At 36.5% G+C, this 19,028-nt stretch overlaps 1 protein-coding gene across 3 annotated transcripts in view; it reads left to right on the forward strand.

The window, feature by feature from the left end:
- The window catches only part of c12.1 (spliceosome-associated protein CWC15), a 46,579-nt gene that overhangs the window by 1,860 nt on the left and 25,691 nt on the right, over positions 1 to 19,028 (forward strand). Inside the window, exon 2 of one of the 3 annotated variants that reach the window (XM_076188554.1) lies at positions 3,841 to 3,987. The exons of the other annotated variants lie outside the window; for them this stretch is intronic. The gene's annotated coding sequence lies outside the window, so the exon portion shown is untranslated. The remainder of the gene's footprint in view (positions 1 to 3,840; positions 3,988 to 19,028) is intronic. 3 annotated transcript variants of the gene reach the window in all.

Genomic DNA, 19,028 nt, shown 5'->3' on the forward strand with positions numbered 1-19,028 from the left:
ACGTAGGTGGCACCGTATGGAAGGGGTTAAGTTTCTTACTATTATGTTATTAGTGTAATAGATTGCATATAGTTGAATTATTTGAACTAATTTCTTTAAAATGTGTGATTTTCATGTAATTTGACCAAAGAGAAATTATGTTTTTAGCTTCTGCAAAATGACCGACCACAGCTATGAATACCATAAAAAATTAGCACATGGTTGCATTATTTGAACTATTTTCTCTTTGATCAAATTACATGAAAATCACACAATTTAAAGAAAATTGTTCAAATAATGCAACCATATGCTAATTTTTTTACATAAAATTGTGCATTTGAGCAAAAACCATCCTTGGTCAGGTTTGGTTGGTAAATTTGTAGCTGTGGTCGGTAATTTTGCAGAGGGTAAAAACAACTTCTCTTTGAAACAGCTGCCCAGGATGTAACACTTCACCCCATACCATACAACACATAATGGAAGACTGCATTATACACAATCATGCACGCAAACAACACAACATACACTCTATAAATGATTTGTGGGAAAACCCAGTTTCGGCTGTGGCATTCCTTGGGGAGACGGGACTGCTCGGACAGACAGACTAGGGAACGACAACAACAACTTCTCTTTGATCAAATTACATGAAAATCACACATTTTAAAGAAAATAGTTCAAATAATGCAACCATATGCTAATTTTTTATAGTATTCGTAGCTGTGGTTGGTCATTTTGCAGAAGCTAAAAACATAATTTCTCTTTGATCAAATTACATGAAAATCACCCATTTTAAAGAAAATAGTGCAAATAATTCAACTATATGCAATCTATTACACTAATAACATAATAGTAAGAAACTTAATAGAATGTAGTTTGATCCATACCACCAGTGATCATAGATAGTGGGCTGGATGGTATTCGTAGCTGTGGTTGGTAAATTAATCACACATTTTAAAGAAAATAGTTCAAATAATTGAACTATATGCAATCTATTACACTAATAATATAATAGTAAAAAACTTAATAGAGTGTAGTTTGATCATTGATGGCAGGCTGGACGGTATTCGTACCCATAGTCGGTAATTTTGCAGAGGATAAAAATATAACTTCTCTTTGATCAAATTACATGAAAATCACACATTTTAAAGCAAATAGGTCAAGTAATGCAACCATATGCTGGCTGGATGGTATTCGTAGCTGTGGTCGGTAATTTTGCAGAGGATAAAAATGTAACTTCTCTTTGATCAAATTACATGAAAATCACACGTTTTAAAGAAAATAGATCAAGTAATGCAACCATATTCTAATTTTTTATATAAAATTGTGCATTTGAGCAAAAACTGTCCTTGGTTGGGTTTGGTCAGTAATTAGCGAGACGGACAGTATTCGTAGCTGTGGTCAATATTATTGCAGAGGATAAAAACGTAACTTCTCTTTAATCAAATTACATGAAAATCACACATTTTTAAAGAAAATAGGTAAAGTAATGCAACCATATGCTAATTTTTAATATAAAATTGTGCATTTAAACAAAAACCATCCTCATTCAGGTTTGGTCGGTTTGGGTTGGTTTTGGTCGGTAATTAGTGAGACTGTATTGGAATGTTATTGAAACAATAGATGCTTGTGATGCATTATATCTTTTGATATATATATATATATATATATATGTATAAATGTATTTAAGGGTTTAAATGTATTTAGTTGGTTTTAGAAATGCAGTAAACCCCTGAAAGACCATGCTGGGAAAGATCTTACACTATATTCAAAAGCTCAAGTAAATACTATGATGAAAGTGTAAAATATTTATAGGGTTTTGAGCAGTAATTGGTCCTATCATTTCTTTATTTTTATCATAATAGAATTTAACTCAAACTGCATATATTAAACGTAACATTGGAAACTAATGTCAGTAGTGCTGTTTAATTTTCATTATTTTAAAATTTGTACATGAATCACCTGAGGGTGCCATGTTTGTCTTACTTCAAATTTTAAGTCAGTAATAATTTTTATTAAATGGCTTTTTTTATATTTTATTTGTTTTCTATAAGGAGTCTATAATTTTAAGATTAAAACACTGTCAAACATGCATTATTTTTCCCCATATAAAATATTTTATTTAACAAGTTTATCATTCTCATAAATGTCAATGTTTCCAAATGTCAAGAAATTTTCAAGATGGTTTTGTCGTGGTTACACTCGTGCATCTGATAAAATCATTGAGCATTGGCATATATATATATATATTTTTTTCTTCTTCTTGGAATGGGCGGGGGGATGGGGGGTGAGGTAGTATGTGTGAGCAAAATTTGACGCAGCCCGAAGGGATTTCTCCCCGTCTTCTCCTTTTATGCATGGGGGGACGGAGAGGGGGGGTCGCCGATTTAATGAAGTGGCCTTGCTGTGGATGTGCTGTGTCTTGCGACACTTAATGAAGTGCTTATTGATTGACCACTTTATCATTATCAATGTGGACAGTGGACAAGGTGCAGGGATGACCCGTCATCCAGGAGGTGCTAAGATAAGAGGGAGGGTGGAGGTGGTGTGGAGTGTATTCAGGGATGGAATGGGTGGGAATGATTTTATGCCTTTTCCTTTTTGGCTACCTCCCTTGTATGGGGGAAAAAGCCTTGGTATATGTATGTTCTTCTTTTTCTTTCTTTCTTGAAAGAATGAGTGAAGATTAGCAAAAGAGGTGTGGAAGGCAGAGGTGGATGGAGTGAACTCGAGGGGTCAACCAAGGATGAGATGGATTGATGGAGTGAAAGGGACAGTAAATAAGAGAGGAATGTCTGTTGATCAAGGTAGGGAGAATGCAGGATAGGGGTGAGTGGGGAATGGCTCTGTATAGATGATAGTGTAATGTACGGGGGTTAGGGAGTGGTTATGTGGGAATGATATTTTGGTGCAGTCCAAAAGGATTTCTCCCTATCATCTCTTTTTATGCATGAGAGGATGGAGAGGGGGTCATCAATGGGACCTTTCACAGTGAGCGATTTGATACCAGACACCGCCAGATTTTGTAAATCTTGCCGGAAAATAAATACTTTTTTGGGCAAGTTTTATAAGCTTACAGAGGTGTATTGTTGTACATTATTGTGTCTGAGATCTAAGTCAATTAATTTCATGATTGCAAACGGCATATAGCATTGTTTGAGCCTCTATTTATAATTACAGATTATATTCGTAAAACAGCCTATTATTGTATCAACCCAAGCAATTTGTCATTTTCTACCGACTTCAATGGACGTATACTGATATATACTTTCATTTGAATGCACCAAGCAATAGGCAAATCCATGTAATGTATCGAAAATATAATTTTGCATCAAAGACTTAATTTTTTCGGTATGGTTAACATTTGTCTTTCTTTTACTTTTCTTGAATCTGACGTGCAGTCTGCCACGGCACACGTAAAATTAGTTATATTTGTTTGAAAATAGCTCCCAGCAGATCTAAGAGGCTATTCTTTACATAAAACATCGTTCACTTCGTACGTCCGCCACCACTGTTGTTATTTTTTATCTCACTGATTATCTTCATATACAGGACGTGACAGTGATATCCATTATTTTTCAACACTCTCAGATAAAATGCACAAACCAAAATCAACATCCTCTTATTTTTGCTGCTCATACTTACTTCAGTAAAAATAATTACCTATTTTTAGTTTTACCTTATAATTAAATTAACAAAGCCTTATCACACACCAGTAAGTAAAAATCATAACATTAAGTCATATTTTTAATTTTAAATACATTTATGCAGCAATTTATGTCATATCTTTTTTTAAATATCAGTTTCCAAATTAGCTAAGTCACCCCTTTGCCTCGTGAAATCTGAGACAATTTAAAATTCTAGCACTAATAGGAATCTATGAGCCTGACTGCGAAAGGTCCCATTGAGTGAAGCAGCCTTGCTGTGGGTGTGCTGTGTCTTGCTGTATTGCTTCTGACCCAGGGCAATGGGCAGGAATCAGGGATGACTCATCATCCATGAGGAGCTAAGGTGAGAGAGAGGAAAGGGTGGTGGTGGGGGGGGGAGTGGAATGGGTGGGAAAGGAATGAGTGGTAGAGGGTATATGCCATTTGACTTGGCTACCTCCCTGGTAAGTAGAGGTGTATGTATATATATTAGGGGTTTGCTTTTTTTTTTTTTTTCTCTCTCTCTCTCTCTCTCTCTCTCTCTCTCTCTCTCTCTCTCTCTCTCTCTCTCTCTCTCTCTCTCTCTTCGATGCCATTACTGATTCCTTTTCACTTTCAGTTGCCGATGCCAATTCCACTTTATATAATTACAGTATATCAGTTTTTTATATAAAGTAATTAAACAATGATTTTTACTCGCTTTATAATCTATGTAAATTTATACATGCCTTTTGTCGAGCTGTTGGATACTAATGATTGAATGAACTTAATGAAGTGCTTATTGATTGACCACTTTATCATTATCAATGTATGATTGTATTATTTTCAATCGGTTGAAAAAGAGGTTAGAAATTACCTATTTCATAGATATTGATGTAACTACTAACTTTAGTAACTTGAATCATTTAATGCATGGTTTTAACCCCTTCCATACGGTGCCGCACACGTAGGCGTCATGGACTTAGATCTCGGTGGCAGCAACCAATGCCAGCCGTACGACGTGTCGTAATAATACTCGCATCATAAAATATAGTCACCGCTTATTTCGATCGTTCTCTCTTCACCCGTGAATTTTGATAACCATAGAAAATGCGATTACAAAAGAATTAGAAAGAATGTCATTATGGAGGGGCGACTACAATAAATATAATCAAGACGCCGATATGGCAGTCTCGCGAATACACTCGCTCCCCATGACGCCTACGTGTGCGGCACCGTATGGAAGGGGTTAATAAAACACATGTACGGAGTGTAAAATTTTAGGGATGTGCTGATTAATCAGCATCTGCAAGAATTGGCACTTTTTTGGTGAATTGGTATGGACAAGAATCAGTTTTATATATATATACAGTCGCCGCAAAATAAATCTATACACTTAAGGACGTTTGGACCATAAAACTCAAAAGTACAACTAACATGCGCTTTATTTCCATTTAAGAGTTACATTTAGTATTTTGTCATGTTCCCCTTGTTCTTGAGTACCATCTGGATCCTTTTGGGCATTGAAGAAGCGAGTTTGGTGAAGTAGGCGCTGTCCATAGTGACCCAGATCTTCTTCAGCACCTCCTTCAGGTCTGGAATACTGGTGGGTCGCGATTTCTCCAATTCGTTTTTCATCAGATTCCAGGCATTTTCTATTGGGTTCAAGTCTGGGGAATTGCCTGGCCACTCCATAACACTGATATTGTTGTCATTAAGGAACTTTATCACTTCCTTAGACCTATGGGCAGGGGCACCGTCATACATGAAATGATCACACTCATGGATGTCCCAAAATTCGAGCATGTGATCCCTCAAAACATTGATATAATTGCTCCCTTTCATGGTCACATTCTTGGGGAGGAAATATAGTCCACCCCTGCCCTTGTTACCACTAAAGGCACCCCACACCATCACACTGTCTGGGTGTTTCACTGTTTTAACTGTGTACCGCGGGTCGAATCTGGACACATCACTGGGGCGACGAACGATCTTGGAGCTGCCCCTGATCAGCCTGAAGGTACTTTCATCACTGAACATCACCTTCTGCCACTGCTCTGATGTCCAGTCCTTGTATTTCTTACAGAAATCAATCCGTTTCTTCTTCATGGCCTCTGTGAGCAGGGGCTTCTTGGCAGCACGTCGGGCTGTTACAGCAATGTTTTTAAGGAGAGCAGGATGTTTTTGCTTCAGACTAACAGCTGTTATACATGGATCTGACATCACTTCTCGTTTTAGGATCTTGTCAGTGCGAGTAGATGTCTTCTTTGGGGCTCCAGAGCCTGGCTTTCTTGGTGGTACCGTACCAGGAGGGTGTGTGGCGGCTGCTTTCTTCAGGCTGTAAATGACCATTCTTGTCACCTGCAGGTCTGCGGCAACACGTATCACAGACATTCCCTGCTCTAACAGAGCTAGGGCGCTGGCGTTTTCTTGCATTGAAAGCTTAGAACGACCCATTTTGATCACCAGAAGGAGAGTTAGAGGGCACCAAAGTCAGTGAAAAAATGAACAAAAGGGCACTAAAGAGCAGCATGCATAGACTCCTCTCTCATCTAGCACTGGCAGCGCACTGAAGCATGATGTGTTGGCGAACAGTGTAAAAAGGGGCACTCTACACACCATCGTCATCAGGTACTCCGCCCACTTTTTATTATGGTGGGAAATCAAGTGAAATCTATTCATAAAATCCCGTGTATAGATTTGTTTTTGCGGCAACTGTATAATAGAATTCTGCATTGGCATCAGCAATATTTTGCCGATGCCCATGCTATTAAAATAACAGCACAAGTCAGAGTAACTGTCAGAGCAAATTATATTGATTCTTAATTTTATTTTTACATTTCTTATATGAAATTAAACTAAAAATAATATATATACAGTAGAAGCCCGATTTAACAAACTAATTCAGCCAAGGTCCAGTCCGTTAAATTGAGCGAGTGAGCGTAGGTGTAACAGTGTTGCCAGAGCGGATTATAAAAATGATACGTACCTAAAAATTCCCTAGTGTACACACACACACATACAGTATATATATTATTGTAAGTGAATTATAGGCAGCACAATCGTGAATTGCAAACGAACAGCAACGTGCAGTAATTTGTTGCAAAATGTGTGTATTTACCTAGTTGTATTTACCTAGTTGTATTTTACGGGAAGGGGAGCTATGCTCGTGGGGTCCCGTCTTCATATCTCATTTTATCTAAACTATTTTTAAATTCATGTATTGTTTTTGCACACACCACTTTCTCATCTAACTTGTTCCAACTGTCTATTGCTCTGTGAGGAAAGCTGTTCTTTTTAAAATCTCTTCTATAGCTGTCTTTTTTTATTTTCTTTCCGTGTCCTCTTGTATTTCTGTCATCCCATTTTATCAGATTCTCTCTATCAGTAATTTCTATGCCTTTCATGATTCTGTAAATAGCTATCAAATCTCCTCTCTCTCTTCTTTGCTCTAGTGTCTGTAGTTTAAGTTTTTGTAGTCTCTCTTCATATGATAGTTTTGAGAGTGTTGGTGCCAATTTTGTAATTGCTCTTTGTATTCTTTCAAGTTTTTTTATACATTTTTTTGTACTTGGTGACCATATCGTTGCTGCATATTCCAATCTTGGTCTTATCAGGGTGATTAGGATTTTCCTCACCATTTCTTCATCCAGGTATGTAAATGCCACTTTGATTGTTCTTATTAAATTATAAGTTTCTCCAAAAATCTTATTTATATGTTTCTCAGGTGACATATTATTCATAACAATGACTCCCAGGTCCTTCTCATTTTCTACTTTTTTTATTCCTTCTTCTCCCAATTTATATGCTCCTGTTATTCTGTTTTTGCTTTTTCCAAATTCCATTATACTACACTTTTTTGTATTGAACTCCATCTCCCACTTCCTACTCCATTCCTGTACTTTATTTAGATCTCTCTGTAGTGATTCACAATCTTCTTCAGTTTCCACTCTTTTCAGTAGTTTTGCATCATCTGCAAAGAAGCTCATATAGCTTTCAATTCCTTCATCCATATCATTAATATATATAGCAAACATTATTGGGGCCAGAACTGTTCCCTGCGGAACACCGCTTATTACTTCATCCCATTTTGAGTGCTGGTTTCTTATCACTACTCTCATTTTTCTTAAATGTGTGTGTGTATTTACCTAGTTGTATTTACCTAGTTGTATTTTACGGGAAGGGGAGCTATGCTCGTGGGGTCCCGTCTTCATATCTCATTTTATCTAAACTATTTTTAAATTCATGTATTGATTTTGCACACACCACTTTCTCATCTAACTTGTTCCAACTGTCTATTGCTCTGTGAGGAAAGCTGTTCTTTTTAAAATCTCTTCTATAGCTGTCTTTTTTTATTTTCTTTCCGTGTCCTCTTGTATTTCTGTCATCCCATTTTATCAGATTCTCTCTATCAGTAATTTCTATGCCTTTCATGATTCTGTAAATAGCTATCAAATCTCCTCTCTCTCTTCTTTGCTCTAGTGTCTGTAGTTTAAGTTTTTGTAGTCTCTCTTCATATGATAGTTTTGAGAGTGTTGGTGCCAGTTTTGTAATTGCTCTTTGTATTCTTTCAAGTTTTTTTATACATTTTTTTGTACTTGGTGACCATATCGTTGCTGCATATTCCAATCTTGGTCTTATCAGGGTGATTAGGATTTTCCTCACCATTTCTTCATCCAGGTATGTAAATGCCACTTTGATTGTTCTTATTAAATTATAAGTTTCTCCAAAAATCTTATTTATATGTTTCTCAGGTGACATATTATTCATAACAATGACTCCCAGGTCCTTCTCATTTTCTACTTTTTTTATTCCTTCTTTTCCCAAATTATATGATCCTGTTATTCTGTTTTTGCTTTTTCCAAATTCCATTATACTACACTTTTTTGTATTGAACTCCATCTCCCACTTCCTACTCCATTCTTGTACTTTATTTAGATCTAGATCTCTCTGTAGTGATTCACAATCTTCTTCAGTTTTCACTCTTTTCAGTAATTTTGCATCATCTGCAAAGAAGCTCATATAGCTTTCAATTCCTTCATCCATATCATTAATATATATAGCAAACATTATTGGGGCCAGAACTGTTCCCTGCGGGACACCGCTTATTACTTCATTCCATTTTGAGTGCTGATCTCTTATCACTACTCTCATTTTTCTTTCTTGCAAAAAGTCTTCCATCCAATTTAGCAATTTACCTTGTATTCCTCCTTCATATTCTAATTTCTTAAGCAACTTCTTATGTGGTACTTTGTCAAAAGCTTTTTTTAGGTCTAGAAATGCACAATCAGCCCATCCATCTCTTTCTTGTATTATATCTATTAGCCTTGAATAGAAACATAATAAATTGGTGACGCATGATCGTCCTTGTCTGAATCCAAATTGCCTTGGATTTAGTACGTTGTTTTTTTCCAAGTATTTTACCCATCTACTTTTGATAATTCTTTCACATATTTTTGCTATTGTACTTGTTAGAGAGACTGGTCTATAGTTGGTAGGTTCTTCTTTATTTCCTCCTTTATATATAGGTACTATATTTGCTTTTTTCCAATCTTCTGGAACTTTTCCTTCTTTTAAGGAACTGCTTATTATGCTATGTATTTTGTCTGCCAGTTCATTCCTGCATTCTTTCAGAATCCAGTTTGCTATTTCATCTGGCCCATGCGATTTTCTGACATCAAAATTACCCAAGTGTGTCAATATTTCATTCTTTGTTACTTCTATTTCTTCCATAGGGGGGACTTTTTCCTTCCACTCAATCTCTTCAGGTTGTATATTTTCCCTTGTAAACACTGATTTAAAATGTTTGTTCATAATTTCTGCCATTTCCATTTCCTCAGTGTATTCAACTCCTCCTTGTCTTAATTTCTCTAAGTCTTGTTTGTTTTTCAGTTTATTGTTTACAAATCTGTAGAATAGTTTTGGTTGATCTTTACACTTTTCTATAACATCTTTTTCATATTTTCTTTTTTCCTCTCTGCACTTTTGTACATATTCATTTCTATAACCAGTATATATTTTCCATTTTTCAGGTCTTCTGTCTTTTTTCCATCTGTTCCAGGCTTTGTCTCTTTTGTCCTTTAACTCCCTACAACTTTTGTTGTACCAGCATTTTACATATTCTTTTTCTTGTTTTTGTCTTGGGACATACTTTTCCACTCCTTTTTTGTAAATTTTTGTCAAAATATTCCATTTCTCTTCCACTGTTGTTTCTTCTTTGTATATTTCTTCCCAGTTTTCTTGTTGGAAGAATTCTCTTATTTTATCAAAGTTTGTTTTTTCATACATCATTCTTCCTTTTCTATATTGTTCATTTCTTTTCATATATTTTTCTTCATTAAGTTCCAGTTCAATCAATATGTGGTCACTTTTACCTATTGGTGTTTTATATTCAATCTTGTCCACTATTCTAGGTTCAGATGTAATTATTAAGTCTAGCCTCGATGGTTCTTCTTCATTTCTATACCTAGTGTTCTCTTGTATCCATTGTGTCATTGGATGGTCAGTAATCATCTCAAGTAGAGCATTTCCCCATGAGTCATCACCACTCTTTACTGTCATTTCTTCCCAGCAGATTTCTTTGCAATTAAAGTCGCCCATCATAACTATTCTTCCTCCGTCTTCCATTATTTTAGTTAATGCTATCTTTGTGTCCTCTAACATACTTTTATGTTCACTCTCCTCCCATGAGGCTGTTTTCGGAGGCACATAATTGATCACAAATTTTCTGCTCTTCTTATCTCGGTCTTCCACTTCTATCATAATCATCTCTACTGTATTCTTTCCATATATGACACCTTTCACGTTTATATCCTTCTTAGTCAGGAACATAACTCCACCCCCTTGTTTTTTCTCTCTGTTTCTAATCCAATAATTGTATGTATCATGTCCTACACTGTTGGGTGGTAGTGGGCCTTTTAATTTTGTTTCTACAATTCCCATTATGTCCGGTTCTTTTTCTTTCAAATAATCATTCAGTTCATTCAATCCTGTTATCAATCCATCTATATTTGTGTAAGACACTCTTAGTTTTCTGCCACTTCCATTGTATTCTCTGTTTCCCTTATGTTTTTCTTTAGTATGTCGAACTGCTTTATTTTCATGTTCACTACTCTCCAATAGAATCTCTCTTTCTCTGACTCCGTTCTTTCCTCGTTTTTTGCCTTAGCTTCAATTCTTTTCTGCTTTTCTGCCTCTCTTTCCTCCTTATTCATTTCTCTTTTTATCCATACCTTTTTATATTGATCATTTGTTGCTAGTTTCCCTGTCTTGGATAGAATTTTCTCTGCTGTTGTTTGTGACCTGAATTTAATCTTAATTGGTCTGGTCTTATCTGTACTATATTTTCCGAGTCTGAATTTTTCCTCAATTTCCTTTATAATTTCTGGTTCATCTTCCTGGACTAATTTTAATAAACTGCTTACTCTTTCATTTTCCTCCTTGATTCTTGCAGTTCTATCTGGGTTATGTTTCTCTTCCATTCCTAATATAATTATACATTTCTTTTTGTCAGCTAATTCTCTTACTATATTCTCCTTCTGTCTCATCACTTTAATAACTGAGTCTTCATTATGTTCTTTCAATTGCTGTTTGACTATGTCAGTGAATGAAACCTTATTCCCTTCTTGAGTTATTCTCCAATTTTTAGCTTCTGTAGCTAGTTTCTCTCTGTTTTCATTACTATTCTTCTTCAATTTCTCATTCTCCTCCTTTACATTTCCTAACTGTCTTTTTAGGTCCTCTATTTCTTCAGTTAAGTTTCTGTTAGCCTTCTCTAGTTGTTCCAACCTTTCAATTCTTTGAAAAATGGAGTCTACGTTACCTAACTTACGCTCCAAGTCCTCGATCACCTTATCAACTCTCTCCTCTAGTCTTATCAGTCGGGGGGGGGGGGGGGGGTTGTGTCCCCCCCACCCTCTTTAAATCCCTGGAACATATTCTCGTCACTTTCTTCTGTATTGCTCCTCTCTATACTTCTAATCTTTACATTTTTATTAGACATTTGATCCTCGCTAAGTCTTTTGTTTACCTTCCGCTTGTCTGGCTGGTCAAAGTCTACTCCCTCCTCATTTCCTTCCATTTCCCTCAGTAATCCCTCCCCTTTTCCTCTTTCCCTACGTTCCCACTACTCCACGAGCAATTTCCCCCCCACCCTGCAAAAACACTAGGCACTTCTCTTTGCGTTGGGATCCACAGACTTCACTTTTCTTCAGAACGTCTTCTAAGCCGTCCATTCGTTGAAGTGTGTGTATTTACCTAGTTGTATTTACCTAGTTGTATTTTACGGGAAGGGGAGCTATGCTCGTGGGGTCCCGTCTTCATATCTCATTTTATCTAAACTATTTTTAAATTCATGTATTGTTTTTGCACACACCACTTTCTCATCTAACTTGTTCCAACTGTCTATTGCTCTGTGAGGAAAGCTGTTCTTTTTAAAATCTCTTCTATAGCTGTCTTTTTTTATTTTCTTTCCGTGTCCTCTTGTATTTCTGTCATCCCATTTTATCAGATTCTCTCTATCAGTAATTTCTATGCCTTTCATGATTCTGTAAATAGCTATCAAATCTCCTCTCTCTCTTCTTTGCTCTAGTGTCTGTAGTTTAAGTTTTTGTAGTCTCTCTTCATATGATAGTTTTGAGAGTGTTGGTGCCAGTTTTGTAATTGCTCTTTGTATCCTTTCAAGTTTTTTTATACATTTTTTTTGTACTTGGTGACCATATCGTTGCTGCATATTCCAATCTTGGTCTTATCAGGGTGATTAGGATTTTCCTCACCATTTCTTCATCCAGGTATGTAAATGCCACTTTGATTGTTCTTATTAAATTATAAGTTTCTCCAAAAATCTTATTTATATGTTTCTCAGGTGACATATTATTCATAACAATGACTCCCAGGTCCTTCTCATTTTCTACTTTTTTTATTCCTTCTTCTCCCAAATTATATGATCCTGTTATTCTGTTTTTGCTTTTTCCAAATTCCATTATACTACACTTTTTTGTATTGAACTCCATCTCCCACTTCCTACTCCATTCTTGTACTTTATTTAGATCCCTCTGTAGTGATTCACAATCTTCTTCAGTTTTCACTCTTTTCAGTAGTTTTGCATCATCTGCAAAGAAGCTCATATAGCTTTCAATTCCTTCATCCATATCATTAATATATATAGCAAACATTATTGGGGCCAGAACTGTTCCCTGCGGGACACCGCTTATTACTTCATTCCATTTTGAGTGCTGATCTCTTATCACTACTCTCATTTTTCTTTCTTGCAAAAAGTCTTCCATCCAATTTAGCAATTTACCTTGTATTCCTCCTTCATATTCTAATTTCTTAAGCAACTTCTTATGTGGTACTTTGTCAAAAGCTTTTTTTAGGTCTAGAAATGCACAATCAGCCCATCCATCTCTTTCTTGTATTATATCTATTAGCCTTGAATAGAAACATATTAAATTGGTGACGCATGACCGTCCTTGTCTGAATCCAAATTGCCTTGGATTTAGTACGTTGTTTTTTTCCAAGTATTTTACCCATCTACTTTTGATAATTCTTTCACAAATTTTTGCTATTGTACTTGTTAGAGAGACTGGTCTATAATTGGTAGGTTCTTCTTTATTTCCTCCTTTATATATAGGTACTATATTTGCTTTTTTCCAATCTTCTGGAACTTTTCCTTCTTTTAAGGAACTGCTTATTATGCTATGTATTTTGTCTGCCAGTTCATTCCTGCATTCTTTCAGAATCCAGTTTGCTATTTCATCTGGCCCATGCGATTTTCTGACATCAAAATTACCCAAGTGTGTCAATATTTCATTCTTTGTTACTTCTATTTCTTCCATAGGGGGGACTTTTTCTTTCCACTCAATCTCTTCAGGTTGTATATTTTCCCTTGTAAACACTGATTTAAAATGTTTGTTCATAATTTCTGCCATTTCCATTTCCTCAGTGTATTCAACTCCTCCTTGTCTCAATTTCTCCAAGTCTTGTTTGTTTTTCAGTTTATTGTTTACAAATCTGTAGAATAGTTTTGGTTGATCTTTACACTTTTCTATAACATCTTTTTCATATTTTCTTTTTTTCTCTCTGCACTTTTGTACATATTCATTTCTATAACCAGTATATATTTTCCATTTTTCAGGTCTTCTGTCTTTTTTCCATCTGGTCCAGGCTTTGTCTCTTTTGTCTTTTAACTCCCTACAACTTTTGTTGTACCAGCATTTTACATATTCTTTTTCTTGTTTTTGTCTTGGGACATACTTTTCCACTCCTTTTTTGTAAATTTTTGTCAAAATATTCCATTTCTCTTCCACTGATGTTTCTTCTTTGTATATTTCTTCCCAGTTTTCTTGTTGGAAGAATTCTCTTATTTTATCAAAGTTTGTTTTTTCATACATCATTCTTCCTTTTCTATATTGTTCATTTCTTTTCATATATTTTTCTTCATTAAGTTCCAGTTCAATCAATATGTGGTCACTTTTACCTATTGGTGTTTTATATTCAATCTTGTCCACTATTCTAGGTTCAGATGTAATTATTAAGTCTAGCCTCGATGGTTCTTCTTCATTTCTATACCTAGTGTTCTCTTGTATCCATTGTGTCATTGAATGGTCAGTAATCATCTCAAGTAGAGCATTTCCCCATGAGTCATCACCACTCTTTGCTGTCATTTCTTCCCAGCAGATTTCTTTGCAATTAAAGTCGCCCATCATAACTATTCTTCCTCCGTCTTCCATTATTTTAGTTAATGCTATCTTTGTGTCCTCTAACATACTTTTATATTCACTCTCCTCCCATGAGGCTGTTTTCGGAGGCACATAATTGATCACAAATTTTCTGCTCTTCTTATCTCTGTCTTCCACTTCTATCATAATCATCTCTACTGTATTCTTTCCATATATGACACCTTTCACGTTTATATCCTTCTTAGTCAGGAACATAACTCCACCCCCTTGTTTTTTCTCTCTGTTTCTAATCCAATAATTGTATGCATCATGTCCTACACTGTTGGGTGGTAGTGGGCCTTTTAATTTTGTTTCTACAATTCCCATTATGTCCGGTTCTTTTTCCTTCAAATAATCATTCAGCTCATTCAATCCTGTTATTAATCCATCTATATTTGTGTAAGACACTCTTAGTTTTCTGCCACTTCCATTGTGTTCTCTGTTTCCCTTATGTTTTTCTTTTGTATGTCGAACTTCCTTAGTTTCATGTTCACTACTCTCCAATAGAATCTCTCTTTCTCTGACTCCGTTCTGTTCTCGTTTTTTGTCTTAGCTTCCAGTCTTTTCTGCTTTTCTTCCTCTCTTTCCTCTTTATTCATTTCTCTTTTTATCCATATCTTTTTGTGTTGTTCACTTGTTGCTAGTTTCCCTGTTTTGGATAAGATATTCTCTGCCGTTGTTTGTGACTTGAATTTAATCTTAATTGGTCTGGTCTTGTCTGTGCTATACTTTCCGAGTCTAAATTTCTCTTCGATTTGTTTCATAATTCCTGGTTCATCTTCCTGAACTGATTCTAGTAATTGGCTTACTTTTTCATTTTCCTCTTTGATTCTTGTGGTTCTATCTGTGTTGTGTTTCTCTTCCATTCCTAATATAATTATACATTTCTTCTTGTCTGCTAAATCCCTTACTATATTCTCCTTTTGTCTCATCACTTTAATAACTGAGTCTTCAGTATGTTCTTTCAATTGCTGTTTGACTATGTCAGTGAATGAAATCTTATTTCCTTCTTGGGTTTGCTTCCAATTTTTACTTTCTTTAGCTATTGTTTCTCTGTTTTCTTTACTATTCTTCTTCAATTCCTCATTCTCCCCCTTTACCTCTCTTAACTGTCTTTTTAGTTCTTCTATTTCATCAGTTAAGTTTTTATTCGCCTTTTCCAGTTCTTCCAATCTTTCAACCCTTTTTAAAATGGTGTTCATATGACCTAACCTACTCTCCAAGTCCTCGATCACCTTGTCAACCTTCATCTCTAGTCTTGTCAGTCGGGGGGGGTTTGAGTCCCCCCCACTCTCTTTAAATCCCTTGAAAATATTCTCATCACTTTCTGCTATATTGCTCCTATCTATACCTCTAATCTTCACATTCCTATTAGACATGTTATCATCCAACTCGTCTTGGGGTCTTTTGTCTACCCGGCGGCCCGTCAGGGCCATTTCCTCCACCTCCTCATTACCTTCCATTTCCCCAGTAATCCCTCCCCCTCTCCTCTTTCCTTACTTTCCCACTACCTCACGAGCAATTCCCCCCCCCCTGCAAATACAAAAAGGCACTTCTCTTTGCGTTGGTATCCACAATCTGCACTTTTCTTCAGAGCGTTCGTCAAGCCGTCCGTTCGTTGAAAGTGTGTGTGTGTGTGTGTGTGTCATGTAACAATGATATGAGCTGTCTGTGAATTTCGGGGAATATTAGTCATAGCTTCGTGTTTGGTTCTATGTACATAATTCTAGCGATTAGGACTGGGCAGTTGGTTTTTGGATAGTGAGCGTTATTGTTGTGTTGTTGCAGAAAACGTAGTTCGTTGTTATACAAGTGTTTTTCATGGTGATTACTCTCGCGTTTTGATTTTGCATTTTCCCATCAACTTACTGTTTCATTATTTTGTTTTCCTATTACAGGTAGTCGTCGACTTACGACTGATCGACTTTACGACCACGAGATAGTGCAATAATATTTAACATTTAATAGAGTAATAGAATTGCTATGTTATGCCTGGCAGTGCAGTATAATTACTTTGCACGCCGCGAGACGCGAGTACGATAGTTTTGGCAGGTTACCGGCAGCGTCAGCTTCCCTCTCATTCAGGAGCATGTGGTATTTCTGACTTCATTCATGACAAGGATTATATCTTTAAATTTTTTGTGCTTCAAACCCCCATGAACATATCTAAAAGAAAATTATCTTTCGATATTTCCAAGCCTGCCAAGAAACAAAGAAAGGTTATTGATCTTGACACGAAAATGAATGTGATAAAACATTATGAAGGAGGGAAGAAAGTTAATGTGAACTTCAGTTATCACATTCTACAGTGTCGATAATTTTAAAAGACAAAGAGAGGATCTCAATTTTGCCTTGGATTTTATATTTTAACCACTTCACTCCGGACTTAAATCTCGCGGGCAGCAGCCAATGCCAGCCGTACGACGTGTCGTAATAATACTCGCATCATAAAATATAGTCACCGCTTATATCGATCGTTCTCTCTTTCACCCGCGAATTTTGAAAACCACAGAGAATGGGATTCAGGGCACATTTGGGAGAATGTAAAAACACAGGGGCGACTACAATAAATATAATCAAGACGCCGATATGGCAGCGTCGCGAATCCACTTGCTCCTCATGACGCCTACGTGTGCGGCACCGTATGGAAGGGGTTAATATGTTTTGCAATTAATAAAATGTAACAGTAAAATTTTTCATGCCTAGTCTGTTGTCGATAACAATATGTTCGGTACAGCATTTTGTATTTTTATGTTTTGCAATATTTTCGGTACAGTACGTAAACGAAAAGAATGTTTTGATTTTTTTTTTTTTTTTCCTAATTTTGCCTTGCATTATGTATTTTTATGTTTTGAAATTAATAAAATGTAACAGTAAACTTTGTTTAAGCATAGTCTGTTGTCGATAACAATATTTTCGGTACAGCACGTAAACGAAAAGAATGTGTTTTGAAATAATTTTTTTCCTAATTTTGCCTTGCATTTAGTATTTTTAATGTTTTGCAATTGATAAGATGTAAACTATACAGTACAATGATTTTAATTTAACCAACAAGAAAGTATTTGTAGGTTAAAGATGACAGGACTTTATTCAGTGCGTAGGCCTAGGCTACGTTTCCTAACGACAATTATAAAAAGAATATTGAATATTAAACAAAGCTCAAAGATGATAACATTTTATTCAGTATGCATACGTTTCCTAAAGAAAGTCTGATGATAGAATAATAAAAATGTTAAAAAATACAGTATTAAATATCATAGGTCAAAGATGATAGGATTTTATTCAGTATGCTACGTTTCTCAAAGAAAATCAGATAAAATTATAAAAAAGGTTTAAAAAATACTATACAACATAGTTCAAAGATGCTAAGATTATTTCAGTATGCTAAATATAATATAGAATATACATGTATACAGTAACAAAAATAATATTTAAAGGGTAATGTAAACTGTATATGAATAAAGTCTGACTTGCGTCCAGATCGACTTACGACCTGTTTGTCGGAACCGAACTCAGTCGTAAGTCGACGACTACCTGTATACCGTATATTTCTGCTACAATTATACTTTATACATATACTGAATTATATATTATTGGAGAAAAGTGGGAGGTGAGCCAGCTGTTGTTTGCGGACGACACTGCGCTTGTGGCAGGGTCAGAGGAGGGATTGAGGAAGCTGGTGGCAGAGTTTGGGAGAGTATGTGATAGAAGAAAGTTAAAGATAAATGTGGGTAAAAGTAAGGTGATGAGATGTACAAGGGGTGAAAGTGGCAGTAGACTGGAAGTGAACATTAAGGGAGAGCGACTGGAGGAAGTGGATAGTTTTAGATACATGGGTGCAAGTGTAGCAGGAAAAGGTGGAGTGAAAGTGGAGGTAGAATGTAGATTGAGAGAAGCGAGTAAATGCCTTGGTGGTTTAAAGAGTGTAATGAGGAATAGACATTTGGGAATGGATGCAAAGAGGAGACTGTATGAAGGAGTGATTGTGCCAACAGCACTGTATGGGGCAGAAACGTGGAACATAAGAGAAGAAGAGAGAAGGAGTTTGAATGTGTTTGAGATGAGGTGTCTGAGAAGTATGGTGGGAGTTACTAGGCTGGATAGAGTGAGAAATGAGGAGGTGAGGAGGAGAACAGGGGTGAAAAAGGATTTGGGAGATAGGGTTGATGAAAGAATATTAGGATGGTTTGGACACATGGAAAGAATGAGTGAAGAAAGACTAGTAAAAGAGGTATGGAAGGCAGATGTGGAGGGAGTGAACATGAGGGGACGTCCTAGGATGAGGTGGATGGATGGGATGAAGGGGGCTTTGGGGAAGAGGGGAATGTCTGTTGAGGAAGGAAGGGAGAGGACGGAAGACAGAGGTGAGTGGAGAATGGTTGTATATGGATGATGTTGTGACTGCATGAGGAGGAATGGGCTGGGGTGGCGGGGGGGGGGGGTAGTATGTGTGAGTAAATTTTGACGCAGCCCGAAGGGATTTCTCCCCGTCCTCGCCTTATATGCAAAGGGGGACGGAGAGGGGGGGTCGCCGATTAAATGAAGCGGCCTTGCTGTGGATGTACTGTGTCTTGCGACACTGCTTCTGACCCAGGGCGGTGGGCAGGGTGCAGGGATGACCCGTCATCCAGGAGGTGCTCAGATGAGAGGAAGGGTGGGAGGGGTGTGGAGTGTATTTAGGGATGAAATGGGTGGGAGTGTTTTTATG

This window comes from Oratosquilla oratoria, chromosome 1 (genome assembly GCF_046742065.1).
Source record: "Oratosquilla oratoria isolate Oo_2021 chromosome 1, ASM4674206v1, whole genome shotgun sequence".
NCBI lineage: Eukaryota > Metazoa > Arthropoda > Malacostraca > Stomatopoda > Squillidae > Oratosquilla > Oratosquilla oratoria.